The 10,172-nt window shown below is 37.4% G+C and overlaps 1 long non-coding RNA gene across 1 annotated transcript; it reads right to left on the reverse strand.

The window, feature by feature from the left end:
* Window positions 1-7,131: 7,131 nt before the first annotated feature.
* LOC141646232 (uncharacterized) lies at window positions 7,132-8,490 on the reverse strand. The gene is made up of 4 exons (XR_012545447.1): window positions 8,369-8,490; window positions 7,519-7,584; window positions 7,317-7,410; window positions 7,132-7,171 (listed from the first exon to the last, which is right to left on the reverse strand). It is a non-coding gene; the product is annotated as an uncharacterized LOC141646232 (long non-coding RNA).
* Between the last annotated feature and the right edge of the window lie 1,682 nt (window positions 8,491-10,172).

Here is a 10,172-nt window from a genome sequence, read left to right on the forward strand (position 1 = left end):
GATTGAATTTTTGCAGTGCACAGCTGCTGGAATGCTATTTTCAGCAGTAGCTGAAAAGTAGCATTCCAGCAGCTGCTACAAACGCTACTGAAAAAATAGCATTTCAGCAACTGCTAGAACAAGCTAAAATCATTTTTTTTAAAAAAAATAAAAATTTAAAACGATAACGGTTAAAAACAATCCGTTGCAACTAATTATTTGACAACAGTTTTATTTAGATAAATAACCGTTGATATCTTTTCCCTCCCATTCAAACAGCCAAAAATATAAGATAACGAACAATAATCGTTGTCGAGTTCAAAACCTTTACAACGGTTTATTTAAGAAGAACCGTTGTCAAAGTTTCATCAATAAAAATAGATAACGGTTAAATACCGTTGTCAATTGATAAATATAACAACGGTTTTGCACGCAATAAACCGTTGTTAAATTTTGACATTTAATTAAATAAGATAACGAAATGAACCGTTATCATATATAATATTTAACAACGGTTTTTGAACCACTAAACCGTTGTCAATAGTAAACTAGGACAACGGGTTTGAAACCGTTATTAATATTTAATAACGGTTTCTTAAAAGTATACCCGTTGCCATAAACATATTTAACAACAGTTTTATAACGGTTCTTGAGTTCTGATATCGGTATTATAGATCCGTTATTGATGTTATATAACGGTCGCGTGTTTGTATACAACCGTGGTATATATTTAGCAACAGTCGTTGCAATAACGGTTCCGTGTTTCTATTTAATAACGGTAATTGCATTATTTGACCGTTATTGAAGGTTTTATTTGGCGTAGTGACATCCCCCTTGGAGTGGCAAGCTCCAAGCGGAAACCCGATCGTAAGCGTCTTACTTCTCCTCAACAACCAAGTACCACCACCAATGACCTTCACACAATACAACCATAACCACAAATGACAAATGGAGAATAACACTAAGCATATGACCAAATCATGAATTCAATCATAACATGTTATGAATAACCATCCCTTAAATACCAACATGATATATCAACCGACTCACAAATGCAATAGTGAGGAAAGACACACAAATATGCATACAAAATATTGAAACCGAGTAAGATAACCTACCTTTTTTGCATTCTTCCGTCTCATAAAAACGTCTCATCCTAAACAAATCACACAACACTATCACAATGCATTCTACACTATAATAATATAAAACCCTTTATTATTAGTCACTAATTACCCATATTACATAAGTTAATTACTAATTAATCTCCCCTAGTAAAAGCCCCAAATTGAGATTAACATAAGGCAAAAGAGAAAGGTGGGATTTCAACTTACAAAGGGTAGATCGGGAATTATGTGGGATGTTCCATCTTCAATCCAAGCTTGAAGGTCATTGGAGAGGTTTAGGGAGCATCTAGAGAGAGGGAAGAGTGTTTAGAGTAAGAAGGAAGGAGAAGAAGAATTAAAAGGATAAGAGGTTTGGATAACGTGAAATCTCGAAATGTCATTACGGGTATTCCATAGTGCCACTTAACCGAGTGGCCAGTTCACTCAACCGAGTGCCACTCACTCGGTCGAGTATATGTCTTACTCGACCGAGTGCCAGCCACTCGTTCCGTTGGAGGTTCTACTCGGTCCACTGGAAGTCTACTAGGTCTAGTTTAGCTCTTACTTGATCTAGTGAATGGTCATCCTTTACTTCCGAGTACACGTGGGTCCTCTCACGTGTCCCGAGGTCCTTTGTGGATCCCAAAATATTTGGGTATTACAGATATAGTCTTAAAATACATAAAATTTAGTTAGTTAATGCCTTATTTATTTGACAACTTTGGTTTATTTTCAAAACTATATATTGTACTTTAGTTGTTACTAGTTGTTGTACGGCGCGCTTCGCGCGCCGTACCCTAAGATAGTATAACTCACGTATTCGAATTACTATCGCTTCATGCATGTCGTATTATTGTTTGTTGTACTGTCAAAGTTTATTATTATCTTCGCTGCTTTAGTGACCTATATCGATGTTAATTATGATTGTTCTATAGAAGTTCTTCATTCGTTGTCCAGTCACTCTACACAATTGCCATCTTTTACTATTCTGCATTGAAATTAGTTATCGATCTGAGCAGTTCCTCTTACGCTATCCTTTGCGCCTTTTCCTCCCTCCGCTTCCATTTTCTTTCCCCTCTTGCTCCCCCATTCCCTTTATCTTTCCTTTCCCTTCTTTTCTACTTTAACTTCCTCCACGAGATTACAGGTCCAAGAACAGAGCAATTATGCATATATAATCTAGATCATTCGAGTTGAAATCATCCTCGTCCTTCCTCTTCTCATTCCCCGCCGCTCTCCAAAATTTGGTTCCAAAAGCAATAAGATTGTGTTGTCAACTCTTTTATGTTAAGAAATAATAATTATCATAGAACTTTCCGAAAACTTATGAAAAACTTACTTTGAGTCGTGCGAAAGTTAATGAGTTTCCGAACATTATCCTCTTCCCGTACTTCCATTTTGTTTTCTCTTACTTTGTCCATTGTCCTCCTTCCCCTCCCCTATGGTTCCTTCTCCTTCCCTTGCCTATGCATTCTTCTTCTCTGTCATTTTGATTCTTCTCTGTCATTTTGAAGAAAATCAAGTAAATCATATCGCTACCTCCCTTCATGTGCTCCTTCACTTCCTTGTATTTATCCAACACTCTATTTCACTCTTAACCTGAACTCAACCACGCACGCACACACAGTCTCATTCTCTTTATCTCACCAACCGCCTCTCTCCATCACAATCTGCCTAAGATCAAGAATAAATGAATGAACTCTCTTATGTGTTGCGAGTATGCTTTTTTTTTAATGATCTAATGTCATCTCTTATATCTAGACTTTGATCTTATCATGCATCTTACTACTTACTCAGGGCTTGTTAGGCTAAGGGGTGTGTTTGGCTAAGGGATGTGTTTGGATCGGGAGATTCCGATGAAAAAGGGAGGGAAATAGACGGAAGTCAATATTAACTGGTTTTGCACATGGTCCAATATCAATCCAAGATTAAAAATTAATACATCAAAAGTCATAGTTCAAGTGTTATAGCTACACAAACCAATTTGGACATCCAACTAAATGACGTGAGATTTGTTAACTGCAATTTTACTGCGTCCATCTCTAAATCTCTTTCTCCTATTTTCCTCGTGTCTTCAACATTATCTTCATCATCTCCGTCACTCTTAATAGCATCATCAATATTGTTGAGAAGGTGAATAGGAGTCCAAAAGTGTATATTTGCTGTAGGATAAGAGAATGACTGGAGTTAGAATTTTGCTCACATGTATTTTCTGATTTCTTAGCATCTCTTTATATTCCTCATTTAGCTCATGTAGTCAACAAGCTCAAATTCAAACCAAACTTTAGTCTTAGTGGTTATAGAGTGGCTACAGACCCGACATATTTTTCAACAAATGGTGTGATGATAAGTAAAACTAAAACGACCTCATACTCTAAAAAAATCCAACTCAGCCACTGATACTTCGGTGGCGCATCAATGACACTCATAATTGATGATCAAGCATTTGAGCAAATGTTGGTGAACCCCTCTTTAAACCACCGTCTAGATCACAGCATAACAAAAATCATCAATAACATTTAAATTCCTAATAGTTTAAAACGAAATTTATAATCCCAAGTAACAATCTTTTAACTAAGTTATGACCATGTTTGATACATAAAAAAACACATTGATCAGTTTCACTACTTTAATGCTAATAATTACCTTTCTTGCATCCAAATTCTCTAAACAAACATTATATCCCCATTTTTTCTTTTAATGAAACTCTAATGCACTTTCTGACCAAAACCTTAACCCTGGTGGATCCTTCAATGTTTTGTATACATTTCACAATAGGTCCCGACAAAAACAAACCATTTATGAACATTTAAACCCATCATGTTATCTGATGGTGTTGTTCAATCAACAACAGCAGCAATACCCCCAAACAGTAAACATATGAACATGCAATGACTGTACTAAAAACACTTAACCCAGTACCTGCCATTTTACAATACCACAAGCAGCTTGCAGCTCTCGACCTTTAAAATCGCTGGATGATATTCCGTTACTCTTTGCACTACGTCATTTTTGATAAGTTGATTCCAAACCGAGGAAGAAAGTAAAAAAAAAATCAACATATTCGGGATTCAACCAAGCTAACCCAGCCTAGAAATCAAGATGCATACAAAAATCATACTTATACATAGTATATGCAAGTATATTGCAGAAACTATTCATTATACAGTTATACTGGACAAACCTATTACAGCTGCCCACCATCACCAACCAACAGTAACTGAGGATGTTAATACTCGGAAAGATGTTAAAATACCCTTTGATCTAACTGAGGCACATAACCTCCTTTTGCCCTAAGAAACAATAATGAACCATAGAAATATTCAACATTTCAACTACTATGTGGTTAAATAGGCTTAAACTTTGGGTTGAAACATGTACGCATAGATTTTGTTGACATATGTGGAACATATCCTAATAACTGTAAACCAAATATTGGGCTTACAGAATCAATAGGGCTTATAACGCTCAACGCATCATCTGTGGAAATTCCTAGAGGTATCTAGCTTCTTTTCAAATACTTTTCCCTTTCGGTCAAAAACTATTACCAGTTCTGTTTACACTTTATCCTCCTACACCTTATCGCTCCTCTTCATCTATGATATACCAATTATATTTTATTTTGCAACCCAAACAAAATATAGTCATGGGTACCCGACTACTTCGTTGCAACCCAAACAAAATGTTTTGACTTCCGCCTATTTCCCTCCCTCCCTTTTCCATTTGAATCCCCCAATCCAAACACACCCCTTAGCCTAACAAGCCCCGAATAAGTGGTAAGTTGCACAATAAGATCAAAGTCTAGATATAAGAGATGACAGTAGAGCATTAAAAAAAAAAAGCATACTCGCAACACACAAGAGAGTTCATGTTTAAATTGTTAATAATGAGGATATTTTTAACACATACTCTACTAATGGTGTCCGGTCAAACAGCTGACAAGATTGGGCAAAAAGCATGGCAAAACAACTCACTAAGGGCAGCCCGGTGCACGATGACATCCTAGCTAGGCGAGAGTCCGGGAGAAAGCATGGATTGTTCTGTCTACAGCATAAGCGACAACGCATCAGGCAGAAAGCATGGATTGTTCTGTCTACAATATAAGCGACAACGATTTTAAAAAGCGAGTAAGAGCCTGCAATGAAAGAGGCAATGTTTGTAGAGACCGGCTAAGTGAGGGCCATATACACACAAGCTGACGCTTAAGTGACATGCTCGAATAAAGCATAACATCCAATCATCAGAACGAGACTCGCATTCCAGGTTGTTTGGCTAGCAAAATTGTTTGGCTTGCTTTGCTGCTGCCTGAATAAAGACAAAGTCTGTATCACTAAGGCTAACAAATCTGCAGATATGTTAAATGATGAAAAATAGCTTAATTATATATCAAATTTAACATTTTTTTTCTTAAGAGTGTACGGAATTTAACACATTGTCTAAACTGACACTGTTCTATGGTTAAACACCAATCCTAATTTGTCACTAATATCCCTTACATAATTTATTATTAAAAGCAAGAATTGAAGAATACGCTCTGGCATGACCTCATCTAAACGCTCGTTACTCGTTCATTAATGAAACCTAAGAGGGCGATATATGGTACCCTTTATAAATTTGCCAAGAAAATAAAATTTATCTTTTATAGGTCGAAGTTGTGGCTCAATAGAATTGCGAAAACAAGATATAAAAGTACTACATTAGTAAAAAATCATTTGCGAGTCAAAACATTAGCGGTCTTACGAAAAAATTCTCATGAGTCTTCATTAATTGTCGTATGACTTAGTAGCTACCAACACATGAACATCTCTGAGATTGACCAGCCAGCTGGGTTGCTTTGGGCAAGCAACGGCAGCAAAGGGAGTTTCCAGAACAAAAGAAATGACGGTAGCGAAAACTCGCGAAAAGGAAGAAAGCCGGAAGCTTCGATTGAAGAGATGCGATCTTGCACCATCTTCCCGTGTGTCCATCAATCAGCCCGCCCATTCCGGGTGGGTTGGCCTCTGTCCGAGTGGACTGATAGCTTGTTCCCAAACCCTTTGGGTCGAGAGAAGAAAATCCCGCTCCAACCGGCTCTTTTCTTTAGCAGCCGGCTCGTTACATACCCTTCACTCGCTCCCTCCACTCGCTACGTCCGTTTCACAGGCCCCAGACTTTGCCAGCCATCTGAGGATCACACTCCCCCTGTCCTGTGGGAGACGGCTTGGCCGCCAGCAGGAGCTTTTGTCTCGTCCGAACCCGAATCTAACATTTTATCCATCTCTTATAATTAAACAATTACAGTCTCAAAGGCCAACTATCGTTTTACTCTTATCGGTAAGTTCTCTCTCCCTCTCTTTCCCTTCCCTCCATCCCCCTCCCCCTCTCCTTCCTCTCCCTCCCTTCCTTTCCTTCACACTCTTCCCTCACAACATGTCATGCCCCCTCCCTCTTCCCTCATTCCAATGATAGCGCACTCTTCAACGGTTCATGCGCCTCCTCTTCCCTCCGTCCAACTGGTTCTAAACTAAGCTCCCCTCATATCCTCTCAATCTTCCCTCCCTCCCTCCCTCCTCCAACAGTACATCATCCCCCCTCTCTCTTCCCCTAGCCCTCTCAAGCCATACCCTTCCTTTTACTTAGTTTCTTTCACATTTTCCTACTCTTCAAATCCCTAATACTGTACTGCCTAAATTTTACGCCTCCAACTTCTCTTCGCCTCAATAATCCCCTTATTCCCTAACTCTCGCATTTGCCTACTTGGGCCAATGTAATGACCAACTCCGAAATGAAATACTAAAATGATCGTGAGTCACACTAAAATAACTTAACTAATCCCAATCGAAATAAATAAATAAAAAAACAATATGGTAATCGTATTTCTAGCCATATTAATCCTCGAACTCCTCCAAACAGCTAATAACCAAGCAAAAATCATATGAAAGACACTATTATTACAGTCGAATCCTAACCGTAATGAGCCTAATCAAGTAAACATCACCCAAAAACCAACATAATCGTCTAAATTTGAATAAATAAAGTCAAACTATAAGTCTATAAATCGAAGTCACCTTGTTCTTGGATAAATCGACAAAACCAGAAGCAATAGCCTGTATACAGCAAACAAAAGATTAAAACTTTAGAAACGGGTCATCACAATAATCACATAATATAATGTTCAAACAGAAGTCACCAATTAATAAAATCCATCTTAAATCAACCTAATTAAAATTATAAAATTAACAGCAAGTTGACCTGGGTTATTGAAGATCCCAATCGTTATTTGCCCCGCCGCCAACCTAACCCTCATGCACTGTTGCCGCTGAAACACACCGCATCATAGAAATGGCTTCCATTGAATTGAAAAATAACAAAACCATAAAAAGCAAGCAATAATGGCTCCATCAAGTGAAAGATAACCACAAAAGTTAAGCAAAAAAAGACAGCTGAATCAAACCAGAAGCACTTCGAATATCAAAGCAGTACGATCTTGTTAATGGCATTAGGTGGAGTTAATTACAATCTGTGGAGAAAAATAAAGGTAAAAGGTGTAAAACAATAAGTACAAGGTAAAAGCTGAGAATGTTGGATATAATGCCTAAGAAGAAGAAGGCAATATCTTGTTTTGTTGTCCCACATCGGTGGGAAACAACAAGTTTCACTTGTTTATATATCCTTCCTCATTTGTATGGTTAAGAGATTGGACTAAGGAGGCTTTTGTGGTGGTTATTGGGCCTGTGGGTTTGGGTCCAAACACACACACGCGCACGCCGGCCCGGCTCGAGCTCGGGTTGGGGTTTGGGTGGAGCACCTGTGGTGCGGGCCAAAGGCCACCTTTTGTCCTTTGTTTTTGGTTTTGTGTGTTTCTGAACTGTCTAAGTTCATTTGGCTTGTGCGGTTTTGAATCAGTCTTTGTGACTGTTAGTGGGTGATGATAATTATAATTCTGGGTGATGATAATTATTTTCGTTCCAAGTCTCACAGTTCCGAGTGGGCGAAACTGAGTTGGAGACTGTAGTGTTATCCTTGGGGAACTACCGGCACTAGCTGATCGCCACCACGGTCGTACCGGAATATAGTTTTCAAGGCAGTGGCTCCCTTACCACGGCACTACGAATCGGGTTATATCTCTTCTGTTTTTTCTCGCTTTTCATTGTTACTGCATCGTTTACTCCAACAGAGAAATCTAGTAGACGATAACTGAGGTGATGTAGTAATTGGGGTAGATTGATGTTGAATTACTCGTACGATTGGTTGATTGATTAAATTATAAACTGAGAATAAATGAAGATAACAAAGAAACTAACCGATGGGGGTGCAGTTTACAAAGAAGAATGCGATGGGGATGAGAGTAGAGCTTGAGGGACGATGATGAAGGTTGAAGGATAAAGTATGGAGGATGGAAAAAATAATTGAGGTGAGAGGCAGAGGAAAGAAAAAGGAAAATGAGATGGCGACACCCGGTGTTACTGAATTTCAGTAACACCGAAGGTATTATTGTAAATTTTTAGATATTTTCTCTTCTCTCCATAAGATTTTAAATTTCAAACTAATGAATAATTAAAGGGTACTTTAGGAAATTTATGTTTCTAATTGATTTGCTAAACATGATTTTAGAATTGTGATTAGAAGTTCTCTCAGTTGATCGTCATCACAATATTGCTTGCTCTTTTGCCAGATTGTTTGGATCTTTGCATTCTTCCCTTCATGTGACGTAAATTTATATCATCTTTCAACACTATTAAAGAGTTGATTGAATTTTTCACACTTCAAAATCCAAATCAATACAATTATTTGTGCTTCTTAATTCAGATCTTTAATGTTCCTTCATCATGATGTAAGCCATTCATTAATACAGAAAAAGAAATATCAGATTGAATTTTTAAGGTATTAGGAAATACAATAGATTTAGAGCAACCCATATCCGAACATCTCAATCTTTCGTAGTTTTATTGTTAAATTACAATATTATCCATACGTAGTTGGCGCAAAAATGAAAATACGATTAGTAATTTATTATTTTTATATATTATTTAATTAAGGTGTTACTGAAATTCAGTAACACCGGGTGTCGCCCTAGCATGACCCAAAGAAAAATAGCGGGTGTTGGTTAATTGAGCCTCCAACGCAGCGTTTTTAGGAAAAAAAAAAAAGCAAAGTGATATTCTTGACTACTGTTCATTATGAACAGTAACTCGGCTTGCTCATATTTAAGTAAGGGGGATAGATTTTGATTAATATACTAACAATATGTGGTTTTAAAAAAAGTACCTTCAATGAGTCCAGTAATTCATGACACCTATGTGGAAATCCATTCAACAAATTCATGAGTAACTCAACCAATTGATCAACATCCAAGTACTAGTAGTGGTGTTTGTGTCACATATATTGGGTTTGTGTGTGTTCTAAGAATACTATGAGAAATAACAATAAAATGTAAACTAATAAATTATAGCAGGTATTAAAGGTAGGGGTGTAAACAATATAGATAAAAACCTAGGGTGTTACGGGATCATAGGGGTAATTAAAGGAATTGGTCAAGGTTGTAGTCGGATTAGGGCCGAGGCTCTCGATCTTACGGTCCACCTAGGTCGAGTCGGGTTAGCTCTCGCGTACACCCGGTCTTCCCACCAACATCATGCAAAGTCTAACTACTCCTAAGGCTCTCGATCTTATAGGAGAAGTTGAATAGATAGAGATTCATGCAAGTTTGTCAATCAAACATTTCATCAAATATAACATATGCACTAGTTGGAACCACAACTTTTAATCAATTATTTAGACTCATTAAGCATGGATCTGCCCTTTAATCATCTCCCTTATCCCCCATTAACCCTAACTAAGAGACTAAACACTACTCATCATGATTATCATGCCAATAATATTGTCATTCATCATAACAAAGCTAAACATGATGATTAAGCAAAGTAATTAACAGAAGATTAAGTAGAGATTAAGAAATTATACCAACTTAAGAGATGAACAAAATAAGGAAGAAAAATATAAAAAAATCCTTGATTAGATGAAGAATTGTCACGTTTTTCAATAAAAAAACAAAGAAATCTTCAAGTACAAGAGTAGATCTGAGACTAATTAATAAATGATTAAGGA

Source organism: Silene latifolia, chromosome 3, assembly GCF_048544455.1.
Source record: "Silene latifolia isolate original U9 population chromosome 3, ASM4854445v1, whole genome shotgun sequence".
In the NCBI taxonomy this organism is placed as follows: domain Eukaryota; kingdom Viridiplantae; phylum Streptophyta; class Magnoliopsida; order Caryophyllales; family Caryophyllaceae; genus Silene; species Silene latifolia.